This window comes from Neopsephotus bourkii, unplaced genomic scaffold (genome assembly GCF_033783945.1).
Source record: "Neopsephotus bourkii isolate Nb327-2 ecotype Australia unplaced genomic scaffold, CSIRO-AGI_Nbou_v1 NB_873, whole genome shotgun sequence".
Lineage (NCBI taxonomy): Eukaryota > Metazoa > Chordata > Aves > Psittaciformes > Psittacidae > Neopsephotus > Neopsephotus bourkii.
Genome location: NW_026901367.1, coordinates 1,051,672 through 1,065,387, shown reverse-complemented (window position 1 = coordinate 1,065,387; position 13,716 = coordinate 1,051,672). Strand labels below are relative to the sequence as shown.

The 13,716-nt window shown below is 42.0% G+C and overlaps 1 long non-coding RNA gene across 1 annotated transcript in view; it reads right to left on the bottom strand.

The window, feature by feature from the left end:
* LOC133214195 (uncharacterized) overlaps window positions 1–13,716 on the bottom strand; it is a 194,442-nt gene that overhangs the window by 51,591 nt on the left and 129,135 nt on the right. Inside the window, exon 4 of the long non-coding RNA XR_009726032.1 lies at window positions 10,972–11,145. This is a non-coding gene — a long non-coding RNA (uncharacterized LOC133214195). The remainder of the gene's footprint in view (window positions 1–10,971; window positions 11,146–13,716) is intronic.

The window sequence follows — 13,716 nt, the reverse complement described above, 5'->3', positions numbered from 1 at the left end:
AGTTCATTTACATACTTTGATCTGATGGGTGTAGATGGCTAATTATACAGCAGCCAGCAACTTATTTTTGATGTGTTTTATTAATTAATATTCAGTATTATAATTAAATGCACAGGCTGCTCCTCTGCAAATTCTTTCTTGTTGTTGTTGTTGTTGTTACTAAAACAAAAATAACTTTCAAACCATACCTGTGAAGTATATGATGAGCAGCAGACTCCTCCACAGTGCAGGAGAAACATACTCCATCCCTTAACGACCAACGTGGCCCACAGCTCCACCTGAGGCCCTGCTGCTCCTTAACCCATCCTTAGCAGCTAGCAATGCCCCTGATGGTAAATCTGGTACCCAGAACAGGGTCCTTTAGGAGTATCTGTATCTTTAAGTAATATAATGGTTTATATGTATTCAGTCTCTCTAATGTAAATATCTATTGATTATTATTAATGCAAAGAACTATTTGATATAGTTATTTCTAATAAAATCAGTCATTGATGTGACTGAATTTGGCAGATGTTGGTAGCTCATACAAACCAAAAAATCAATGTATCAATGCAAAATCTATTTTGAAGAGGAAAAGCACAGGATTAGTTGTACTCTGCTCTCCACAGGTTTTAATGACCATCTTTCTTGAACATAGTAAGAAAAAGGAGATAAACACAGTAAAAAAGTCTCCCATAGGCACACACATAGTCTGCATAAATAACAAAGAAGATCGCATTGTTTCTTTGTGCGGCCTCAAGAAACAGAAGGACTAATTTCTGCTTTTACCTGCCTGGCTCTGTTCCCACAAGAAGGTGAGTGCTGTGTTCCCAATCCAAGAGAGCACTCGCATGCATGCTTAATATGAAGCCTGCGCCTTCAGTGCCTCCTGTGACACACTGTTTTAAAGAGAGGCACAGGAACACGTTCTGATGAAAAGCAGAGTGCTCAGCAGATGACAAAGTTACATCCTCTCAGCATCAGTAAGATGTGACAGATTCATGCTGGTGAGTGTGACAATGGAATTCAGCCACATGAAAATATATGGACATACTGAAGGTTAAAATTAGGTACTATAGACATAAACAGAGGCAGGGCTGGGCTTGGAATTTCCATGTTAGATGCTGATATTACTTACCATGGTTCTGACACCAAAGCACTATGTAGACATACGTGTAGACTTTCATCTGTCACCCAAGGTGATAGAGTAGTAGCTACAGATTTAGAAGACGTTCAAGTAATGGACCAACCTGCATGTGTCAGAGGTCTGGTCTGAGCAGCTCAGAAGCCTTCTCTGCAAAGCAGACATTTCTGCAGGAAAAGGCATCTCAATCCTGCTAAAACTCCAGCAGCTGCCTGCTGATTAGGCCATTAAATAAACCAGCCAGGAGGGGTGGTGTATTATGTACAGATCCCCATAAAGGAAATAGGAGTGGAATAAATAGAGCAAGCAAAGCTCACTAAGCCGTCAGATACAATGAACTTTTCTCCCGAGCAGACAGTGCCAACCAAGCTGAAAAATTAATTTACTATTTGTTCCCAGTTTTGTTAGGATTGGTATCTTTACAAGTCTGAGTCATTAGCATGCCAGTTTACAATTATCCTCTGAGCCTTGTAATGTCCTGTCATTTACCTCCAGGGATTTATGTCAGAATCCAGCTTGGTTCATAAGTGATCTTCCAGTAGGACAGAATGACAGCACCATTATAGCTCCCTCCCGCAGATGATGGTAATGATATTATTATTCCCCTGATCAGCTTGGTGATGATTGTTTGAACTTTATCAGTATTAATAGAGAAAATAATAAAGGTATTAATATTTGAAATCTCTCTATATTGTGTTTAGTATCATGTTATTGCTACGTTTTATGGCAAGTACTTTGACATTTCAGTGCATTTCCATTTACAGTATTACCACTATAATCTACTCATTTTATAATTGCTTCTGGATACTTGTAAAGGTTTAATTTCTGATATTTCCTCTCAATAAAGGAACCTGCATCTGAAATTGATATACAATTATCCTCACAAACGTGCACTGTTAGCATAGAGATGGAGGGGCTTAAAACAGCTAAAAATATTCTATATGGCTCCTGGAACCAATAAGGCCTTACGGCTTCTTGGGTTTCACAGTCACCAAAATTGCTTCTAATTGTACAGCAGAAGTATCCTCTCTATGGTGGCTATTCAAAATATCCATGCTATCCACATAAAAGGACAAAAGCTGCTGAGCAACCAGACTGGGAATTTCAGAAGGAACCTCAAGATGGAGAAGAACATGTCAAAATCTCCCTACCCTAGAAGAGAGACAGGAAGACAGAGGACTGCTTTCTTTCCACCTAGGAAAAGGTAGCATGCACAGTGATTGGGCTGGGCCATCCCACATGGACATAACCTGGAATTAATGATGGAGAGAAACCAGGCACGTGAAATGAGTTTTCTGAATTTGGTCTTTGCAAGGCAACATGTCAGGAAGCAATGCAGGAAGGGGTCATGCAGATGGACTTAAACTGCACCTCATGGGTTTGTGTGGAAGGCAGGAAAGGTACAGAGCATATGAACCAGAATTTGTACTTCATTTCTGGCTTCACATTATGTTTTGAGAGCACTGGAGCAAACACTTGCCCTGTGCCATGCTAACCTCTTCAGAATGGTGTAGATGCTCCTGCAGAAGCACAGAGTTCATTCCCATATCCACACAGAACTCTCAATCCTTCTTGTAACAACTTGCATGAAGTTAATAAAGCTACAGTTCTGTAGAGTTACAAGACCATATGTTCTGACTGCTTAAAACCCATTTTTTCTAAAGGGAAACACATAAAAGGAAGCTCTGACATTAAGAACACAAACAGTAGTCTGCCACCTCCTTAAGTTTTGTGAGTGAGGCACCAAAAAGACAACCAAGTTGGTAAGAGTAGAGGCAACAATTACTTCTCATTTTGAGGCTCAGCTTAAGCTAGTTTATTTGCTTTACTCTGTCCAGTTCCAGAGCAGCAATATATTAACAGCTTGTAAATCAATGTCAGACACGTTATATGATAGATCCTATACAAAATGTTTATAGTACTATGTGATACTGAACAAGATGCACTCTTCAAAACTACCTATGATATTTCATAGAATCATACTCTCAGCAGCTCTCATGAGAGCAACTCCCCAGCCTTACACAGCTGAAAATGAGGTGCTAGGAGGGATGGCAGAGCTGAAGGGGAAGGTGTTTAAACAACAGCCAGCTCACTAGGTGATTCATGGCATGGTATTAAGGTAGCTCTTGGGAGCCCTGATCACCCACGACTCCCTGTAGAGATGCTTTGAAACTGAAAAGACAAATGGTGTTTATAAGAAGGCCAAGCTTACTAAACCGTGCCTGGATCCAGAGTTCTGTTTCAGATGAAGAGCTAAATCCCAACACTCCAGAACCTATTTCAGTTTTAAGTTTAGCTCTTAGAATTCTGCCTGTGTAAGACATGGGGTGAAGAGATCCAGTCTAAGGATCTACTATCCAAACAGACAGAATTCATGTGCATTATGAAGGAGTTGCAGTTACCTGGTATGCTACTGAAAGCAAAAAGCACTGTAGTTTTAGGACACTACTTCTCTTCCCTGCTTGTACTTCTCCAGCAGCACATAGAAATGCTGACATCCAAGATAACAGCATTTCCTGCTTCCAGCCAGTTCTCAGCACAGACCTTCAATGTCATTCATTCAAGTTTCAGCCCAACCTTCAACTTGGCCACATATTTGCATCTTTCTTTGTGACCTCCTAGGGCAGGAAGCGTTGACATTCCCCATGAACCTAGCGAGCAGTGCTCAAAGCAGTCTCATTAGCCCAGGATCTCATGTAGCTCTCAAGAGCTCCTGCTGCACCAGGTCTGAATGTGTGCCAACGTCTGATTGCAGTAGAAGGAACATTAAAGGAAACCCCTAGGCTAGTCGGCTGTCTTACAATTGTATTAGCCTCACTGTCTTTGTCAGGCTTGTTCTCTATGGAATTGCATATCCACTTAAGGTTATGAATTTGATTTATCTTCAAGATTTGAGGTGAGTTTCAATCCTGTGGAAGCAAAAGAACAATAGCACGGCGCAGCAGAAGATACAGGGAAGATATATCTGTGCGTGAATTTACCACACACAGCTTTGTCAAGGCATTTCAGTCCTGATTTGCAGAGCTTTGCAATACACATTTCTTGGGCAGGGACTACTAAATTAGTTCTGATTTACATCGTTGTGGGGAGCAGGAAAAAATACTGATCTGAGCCAACAAAACTAAGGCGTGTTTGAACCGAGGTGTCAGGAGGCACAGATGTATTGCGCCACCTGCGCTACTTGTGGGATGCTCCTTCCAGTCAGTTCTACAGCACAGTCACTTTGAGCTAACTTGTGTGGCGCTAAATTGTAATGGCATTGATTTTTCACTGCATTCATTTCATGGTGACGCTTGAAATTGCTCAAGGCTCTATCCGGAATAGTGCTGAACTGGGGACAAAAAAAGAATGGAGGCATTTTCAGCAAATCATAGAATCATAAAAGAGTTTGAGTTGGGAGAGACCTACAAAGCTCAACCCCTGCAATGAGCACGGACATCTTCAGCTAGATCAGGTTGCCGAGAATCACATCCAGCCTGGCCCTGAATGTCTCCAGGGTTGGTGCAGCCACCACCTCTCTGGACAACCTGTGTCAGTGTTTTACCACCCTCATTGTAAAGAGTTCCTTCCTCAAATCCAGCTTGAATCTCCCCTCTTTTAGTTTAAAACCATCACCCCTCATCCTGTCACAACAGGCCCTGCTAAAGTTTCTCACCATCTTTCTTACAGGGCCTTTTTCAAAAGAGGTCACTGTGAGATACCATGTAAGCTGCTTCCATTCATTACAGCCTACCACAGGCTGCATTTTTCCACGGGTCTCCAACTGGAGAACTGTCTTTTATGGCAGATCTCAACACGCTGCTTATCATAAACCTGGAATTCACTTTAAAGTTGTTTCCAACTGACATTCACAGGAATACCTGTGAAGCTACTTTAGATCCTATTGATGCCCTCAGACCACTTGGCAAAGAAACAGGCAGTTTCCCAGTTGCAGGTTCACAATATACAATCTGCACTTGATTTCTAGATAGTACCGAAATACCATATCCAGCTACAGTGCAGTTCATATGGATGTTTCACTTAGACCTAAAACTCGCGTTTCTCAAAGCAGTGGGAGTTTTGCTTGAGGAAAAAATGAAGGCTTAGGGCTGCAGAAAACACAAAGTCAGTAATTTGGCAGCCTGATTTTATAATAATCTTTGTCTAATGATTATTTAATATTGTACCAGGCTATTTAAAAGAATATTCTACAAAGTGTTGGCGCTTCCTTTTCAAAGCTTGTGTAAAATGTGATTTGTAATTAGTAGCTTTAGATATGCGATGTGTGTGAGAGAATATTAGTATTCCATAAAAGCTGCTGTCAGTAGAAGTTATACGGAGAAGCACAAAATAATATGAATATTTAACAGCTAAAATACTTTGTTTTAAATAGATTTGCTGAATTTTGTAGAAGCTCCACCTGGGAAACTTAAGATTTACTGGTTTTCCCTTTAAGCTGTTATATATAAATGAGTTGGGAACTCTGACCGTAAATGACCGGAGCACTAAGGGAATATATTAAAACTTACTTTTAAGTACTTCAAAGCACTTCACTTTATTCATGTATCTATATGGAATTATTCACAGAGCTTGTTACTACAGCTTTGGAAATTCCTCACCACTGGAAACATTCATAAGAATATTATGATATTTACAGTAGGTGCCAGCTGAGTAAACTCCACTGACTGCTGGTACCACTACCTCCAACCGAGCGTAGAACACAGCCCGGTCCTCAATCAGATCCGGTGCCACCAGCACATTCCCTGTGCATCACCAGGATAAAACACCTTTGTTGGAAGGTTAAGAAGAAGAAAAGCAAACCGAGGTTCTGCAGCGTGTGCAGCGTGGCCCGTTGCAGCAGAGGGCACTCACACTCTACGGTACGCAGCCCACACTCTGCATCGCGTTTGCTGCAGCACTGTCGAGAGCTGTCAAGCCCTGGGCAAGCACAGCTCTCCCCTCTGCTTCAAGAAAATTCCACAGATATTGTTATTCTAATTCCCTCTGAATTCTTGGTGTACTTTGGGAGAATGCTAAAGGAAAAAAAACACACCATTTCCTTGCTCGGACAAGAGGAAACCTTCACACACATCCTACGAACCTGCGGGTCTTAATCCTGCAGCAAAAGGTACCCATTCATGAAGAGCTCCCCAACAGACAGCAGGAGCAGGATTTGGCCATCGGGTACCAGAGAAGCAAGGTGCTCAAAAGGCTTCTTAAATTGCCTAAAGCTCAGGCAAGAATTTGTTTAAGCCAGCAATAACATCAGCATTGGCTCATGCATGATCCTGACGTGCTGCTGCTAAAATGGGTAATATTGAAAGAGTATCTAAATTAAAGCACCTGGTGTTCCCTAATGTTGTGTAATGGCTTGATTTCTCCCTTCACAGAGGAGTTTTGTCTTTCTGACCTAGATAAAATAATTCCTTATTTTTCCTCGCCTTCTGTAAGGTAATGGCATGGTGGAGAATGTGATGTGTGAGCTACAGATGGCACTGAAAGAATCCAAGGATCTAAAAATACAGGGAGTTTTACAGGAAAGGTTTCGTAAGGTGGCTGTCTCCTCCTTGACATCACTATTCAGCTGGCTATTGGAATGGGACTAATTTAATTAAGAGAACAGCCTGGGTAAAACATTTTTTGTCAGATTCTCCAAGTCCTATTCACCTTGCTTGAGAACTCAAGCAAGTCTTCTCTCAAGCAGTCCAGTAATACACCTCCCATCATGCCAGCTTAGCTGAGCTTCGCAACAATAGAAGCAATTGGCACAAAGAAAACTACTGAAGTTAATGTAAAGATTATCATATTATTTTTGCAATGGTGACCCAATGGTCAAGGCAATTGCTGGCAAGGAATTGTTCACTGCAGTCTTGATCTTTCACTCCTCAAAAGCTCCAGGTGAGTTTTATTTGCAGTATTTGGTCCTGAAACCTTCACCGCTTGCCACTACCTCATTCCACTCCTCTGCTTTCCGAAGGAGCAAACCCAGTTCTCTCTAGGCAATAAACAGCAGTTGTGGGTTTGGGGTTTTTTGTGCAGTTGTCACTGCTATTGGGTTGGGTGGTTTTTTTGGTGAGAAACAGAGCAGAATGGTGAGACCATAATACAGTTAAAGTACAAAGCAGGTTGTTACTGTGAATGTGCTCCAATCTCTCCTAGCATGAAACTTGATTTTCTGATAATAAATTTCAGTATCTGGTTTTAGTAAATAATCAAATAGCACAAATCCACTTTGTGTTTTAAAAAGAATAGGGTATTTTTAGGGAAAGAGAAAACGCTGGAGATGTTTTTGTGGTTAAACAACACAGTTCTGTAGCTCTGAAACAGAACCATGATGCTCGGTAAATGCAGAGTTGGTGAGTGACAGGGAAAGAAGAGGGAGAAAAGGAGCCAAGAAGAGGGTTAATAGAAGTTTTCCAATCTAATATTCACAAAGTAAACACATAAACAACAATAAAAAGCTTCTATCTGACCAAGGAAAAAGTGTTAGAAGGATGTAATGCAATCCCTGCAGCATTTCAAACTCTACTTCAAATCTAGGTCTCTTTCCACATAGCCTGTTCATTGCTTGCAGCAATACTGGGCTTTTTTAAAGAACACGTCCCTTTATCATCATAGAACCAGGAGTTTCAGATTTCATACTTGTGATCTCAATAGCTTGCAGGAATTTATATGCAGAACACAACTTTGGTGCACAAAACTGGGTGGGGAAAGTGTCAGACAATGTATTTGTGTATCACCCAGCAATCTGAGAGGGGACGGGTCTATTTTAGCTGTCCCAACATTGTTTTTCAGACTTTAGGAAAAAAGAGGAAAGCTCAATAAAAAATAAAATAATAGCTTTGTATATATATGTGTGAAGTGGAATAATGGGTCACCATTAACTGGCTGTTTACTGCTTTATTGTCAAGTGACTCTTTCTTAAGGAAATGTGCTGTCTGCAATCTCGCAGATTTACCTGTTAAAGCCTTCAGTGAAGAAATCACTGGTTTAGTACATCAAAGTATACGTATGTACAGAGAAGCACTTGCACTACTCATTTACCCTAGTTAACACTCCTAATTATCCTTTCACCCAAGATCTGGATTTCCTTGGTTTGATAAATTATAAGGTAGTCTGCACAAACATCAGTCTTCCTCAGGCATGAATTTTCATGCAGTCATGTATACAGAGGGTTAGGCACACACCAAGATACACACAGTGTTCTTGGTACGTGGCAGGATTAAGCTCAGAGTATTTCCCTCATTCAAAACTCTTGAGAAGTCTCGATGCCACCTTTGCCTTCTTTTCCCTACAATGTATTTCAAAGACACACGTGATGGAGTGTTCAAGACTTAGTGTTTCTATTCTGCTGTTCAGAAAAAGCACAACGGCAGCTTACAGCAAGTCCTCTTTGTATCCCCTAAGCAGAATCACCAATTCCAGGAGCACTGTGGCAAATACATATTAATAAAACACATTTATAAACCCAGTTTTCCATTCTTTTTGTTTTCCCTAGTCAGGCCTGTAGCCAGTGTAGTACAAAAACCCCTGGGAAAAATCATAGGATCATAGAGTCACAGAATGGTTTGAAGGGACCTTGAGATCACCCAGCTCCAACCCCTGCCACAGGCAAGGACACCTTCCACTATAGCAGCTTGCTCCAAGCCCCTGTGTCCAACCTGGCCTTGAGCACTGCCAGGGATGGGGCAGCCACAGCTTCTCTGGGCACCCTGTGCCAGTGCCTCAGCACCCTCACAGGGAAGAGCTTCTGCCTTGTATCTAACATAAATCTCCCCTAAGCTTGAGGCCAGTGCTCAGATGTGACTAAAGGCAGAGTCTGGGCACTCCAACCCTGAACCTGCACAGGGATCTTCAAGAGAAGCCCTGAGGCTGGCATCCTGATGGCCAGAAGAGACACTTTGAGTCACAAAGAGCTCCAGGAATGCAATGAGATCCCCTTCAAAGAAAATCCTTCTACCCACGTGAATCCTGCTCTTGGATATTTCTCACTGGTACATTGACTTTTCAAGATGCACAGGAGCTAACTGAACCTGAATTTCCTGGCTTTTGAGAGATGATAGTCATTGTTTACTCTTTTTACCTACCACATTTTTAATTAAATCAAATTCCCCATGCATGGTTAGCTGTAAAGTGCATATTACGTACCTGCATCTTCAGATCTTTGACAGTCCCGTGGGTAAATCCATAATTAGTTGGTTTTGTAAAATGCATATTATTTACTTGACAGGCCAGAATGGCTCTAAAGGAACTGTCCTCATGGCTTGGTTAAGTGCATAATTAGGCAGGGGTTTAAAACCTGTATTATGTTCCCCACATTGAAGCCACTGCACTCCATTTGTATAGGGAGGAATATAATATATTCATACTTAAGAAAACCCAAGTATTATTTACTCAATGGGCCAAGCCAGCAGGTAATGATGTATCTTATGTATTTAGGACCTGTGCAATGCATAATAAAAAAATACTCATGAAAATGTATGGAAAAAAATTACTTTGCAGTATTGGAGCTTCTTTAAGCCACCGTGTCCTCACCACTTCCTCTCAAAACTCCAAGTATGCTCAGAAGAACAACTATAGCATGAAAAGTGTTCAACCAACAGGATACTTGTACATCTACCTAACCATTCAGGCTCATTTCTTGTATAAAGGAAGTATCTGTGCTTGTTTGCAAGGCCAGAGCTATTTAATAACATTAGAGTAAAACCTAATTTTACACTCCTGCTTCCTTAGTCCTCTGGCACAGATTCTTACTAGCATAAAAGCATGTTATTCCACTGAAGAAGGTAGTGGCATGTTAATCAGCAAAGCAGAGGGTCTGAATCATTGTGTCCTAGAAATCACACACTGTTTCCAGCAGGTATTTACAAGCACAAAGGTTCAGAGACTGACACGTGCCCATGAGTATGTTCATGTCATTGCAATGGAAACCTTTCCGGGTGACCATTCCCCATGGAAAAGAAAACTCTGCAGAAAGCCAATGTGCCACTTCCGTGTGACTCTGAGGTCTTTGCAGGAACACGTGTTGTACACAGGCTTTGAGGCCTCAGAACAGGGATGAGCATTACAGAGTTCATGAGTGACACACCAAAACCAAGAAGTAGTAATTCACACAGTACTCATTCCAGACTGCTGGCCAAGTACCATTCACCCCAACTGAGCCAAACATCTGGACACATTGCTACCTATTATGAACCAGATCCATATAGGTTCTGAAGCACCACTTGCTATTGATTTTGCTAAGTGAGATACCTGATAACTGAAGAGCCATGCCCCTGTGTGATTGGACTCTCAACCTACCAACAGAGCCTTTATAAAGCTGAAGCTGCTGGACATCAGCTTCTTCTTGAGTAGAAAGGGTGTCCTCCTAAGCATCTGGTGTTCATTTACTAAGGGCAATTAAGTAAGAATTCATCACCCCTCCCTCCCATTCACTCTTATCTCCCAGCCCTTCCTCATAGCGCTGCTATTCCACTCATTTCAGACAACACAGTAAGAAACCTCTATAGCTCCGCAGCCCTGGTGTAGAGCGAGACAGAGGCTATATTGTGATGCTGTGGTGGGTGAACACCTCCTCCAAATCACAGCTCAAAACAGCAATATGCCCTCTGCCATGAGCCAGGTGAGGCAGGAATGCACCAGCTCCCATCAAAACCTCATTCACACTTATTTGAGTTCACTCCTTCCCGTGAGTGCTGCACCAAGGCCAAGCTACACACCAAAAGCATGATGTATTGCATAAGGAACTTGCCATAAGTAGAATATAACTCCTTTCTGGAATCTGCTCAGGTTATGGGCACACAATCAAATGCAATCAACACACAGCAGCTAAACAAGTCAGCACCTGTCAGCTGGGCCTCTAAACCTACCTCTGAAAGCGCCTTTATGTTCCACCCAGAAGCGGATTATGGAAAGGGCCATGCAGTGAAAGATGCTGCCTTCACCCCTGCTTGATTTGGCTGTTCACCACCCTGCTGCTGCGAGATGCCACCTTCACGTTTCAGCTGGCAAATCCATATCTGTGAGTGCTCTCATTTGCTCAACTGAAAAGAAAAAGAGGAGAAAAAGAACATAAAAATCAGATGGCTTCGTTAAAACAGCTCCGAACTAAGTTGGCTGCAGTAGCAGTGAAGTGTAGAAGGGCTGTTTTTCTCCTCAGACAGCTGGTGAAGCTGGTTAGGGTGATAACCTCCAGGACATCAGTAGTAGCAAACAGCTGGGAGGAAATTAAGCTGTTTGTACTGCACTCCTCTGCAATAGCTCCAGCCCACCCGGGCTGCACAGGAAAAGCTTCTACCCTAACTTCCAGTGGACAGGGTCTCAGTTTCAGTCAATATTCTCAATAAATGAGAAAAAGAACATGCAAGTAAAACCAGGAAGGTTCCTTAAACAAAGACTACGACTGATTTTAAGCCACGTTGTCCAATCCTATCGATCACTATAGACACTTAGATGTACTATAAATCTACCAGAGTTTTCCTGTTTTGTTTCTTTACTTCAATACAAACCCAAGAACTCTCTCCCACAGTAGCTAGATATTTCCTGAAATAACACCAGCGGTGGCTATTTTACTCAGCAGGTTCCTTTAGCACCGTGGAGCAGGGAAGTTGACAGGCTTTGTGTCTGAAATGTAATTAGCTGGTGGGAATACAGTCATAATGAAAGCAACATTTACATTATTGCAGGCATGTGATTGTTTGCTCCTTCAAACAGGAGTAAAAAGTGGATTCCAAGGTATGTGTTTGGGCGTCTTATTCAATCAATGGCCTCAGAGTTCCTACATGTCTGTTAAGGGGAGGTTTAGATCAGGTTTCTGTCTGAAAGCTTTTAAGGACTCAAACGAAGAAATGAATGATGAGAAATGACTCATGCGATCGGGCCTGAGTCCCCATTCAGTCCCGTTCAGGATTCACCCAGATTAACAGAGAAGCAGCCCTCCCTTAAGTGCAAATGTAGTGATTTACAAACCCCTTCAAAGCACAAAAAGTAGCTACTTCTTTCATTAACAAAGGGTTTCATTTTCTAAGCTAAATTCTCTCAGCAAATACATGTGTAGGGCAAGCCCCAAACATGCTGAAATGCAACACACTCATGTTCTTCTATTCAGTTCTGAAAGGCTGAGACACAGTAAAACAGTGTTTAGGGTACAACTGGGCAGTGATCTCCTGCTAGTCACAGGGAGAAGAAAATGAAAAGGAAGAAAATTGATAAAGGAAAGAGCAGTTTGTTCCAAAGAACTGTAGTTTGCTCTGTAAACACAGCTCCATGTGACAGACACAACACATATCAACCCATGTTGGGGAGTGGTATATATTAACAGCAGTGAAGTCCTGCCTCCCAGATCCCTGGGATCCTTCTTTCCTAGATGCTTTTGAAGCTTCTTCTCAAACCAGGTATTTTGTAATCAGGTTCTTCACCTATTGAAGGCATCTCTCCAGGAAAAGGAGGAGAAATTCTCCTTCATTCATATAGCCTCTTTAGCAGAAATAAAGCAGTATACTGGAACAAACGCAGTTCTAGGAACTGCATGGTGATACACAAAATCCTATGGCAGGAAAGGACCCTGAGACACAAAGGACACAGTAAAAGAGACTCCAGCAACCTACTCCAGCGATGCTACAACGTCCCTGACCAGGAAGGCTTTCTTAATATCCAGCCTCAATCTTGCTACACTTCAGTCCCATTGCGCTGTCCACAACAGACAGGGAGAGCAGACTTCTCCATCCATGAAAAGAACAATCACACTCCCTTCCAGACAGCATTGCCTCAGGCTCAGTAACCCATTTCTATTAATCTTTATGGGCCACATTTTCTGAAGTTCTGATTATTCTCCTTGCTGTCCTCTAAACTGCATCCAACTGATCCAAATCTTTCCCGAATTGCACTGCCCCAAATAGGATGAAAGGCTCCAGCTGGGACCTTCAGAGAAATGAGAAATCAATGCAACCTCTTGTAAATGTTCCCCAAGAGCTGTTACCCAGGCACTAGAACTGAAGGGGGATAGAAACAAGGTCCTTCCTACAAAATACTCTGTTAAACAAGTTCCCATGTTCACCCAAAATCCAGCAGCAGACTGAAAGTGGTCCTTGTTGGAATGACACAGCTGGCACTGACACAACTCCCATCATATTCCCATGTTCCTCGCTCCCCATTTCCTACCACCAGCAGCAATATAACCAGGCAAAGGGAAGAGGAATGCACCTTTTAGTTTCTGTGTATCTAGGCGTCCTAAACTTATCCAGTAAGAAGTGGGTCAAAGCATTAGAGGCCATGTTGAAGCAAGAGAAGTCTAAGTTAAGCAGAAGCAAATCTGTCCTTAATAGTGTTTTGGTGCAGCAAATAAACGCCCAAAAAACTTGACACAGGAAAATCAGCAACAAGTTTAGGGAAAGTTACAAACTACAATTTAGCCATGGAGTCACAAACCCTGTATCAGCATCCCTGTTCTCTGCACTGATGCTGATGTTATTTTAATATCATGCTATCTGCTGGGAATGACGTTATCATTGGGCCAGTTGGTTGTAAATAGAACAAGCAATCAAGATCAAGAGGGAGCACATTTTCTTTCCATCTCCCTTTGCAACAAAGATTAGGAATCATTTCAAATTTGGTGG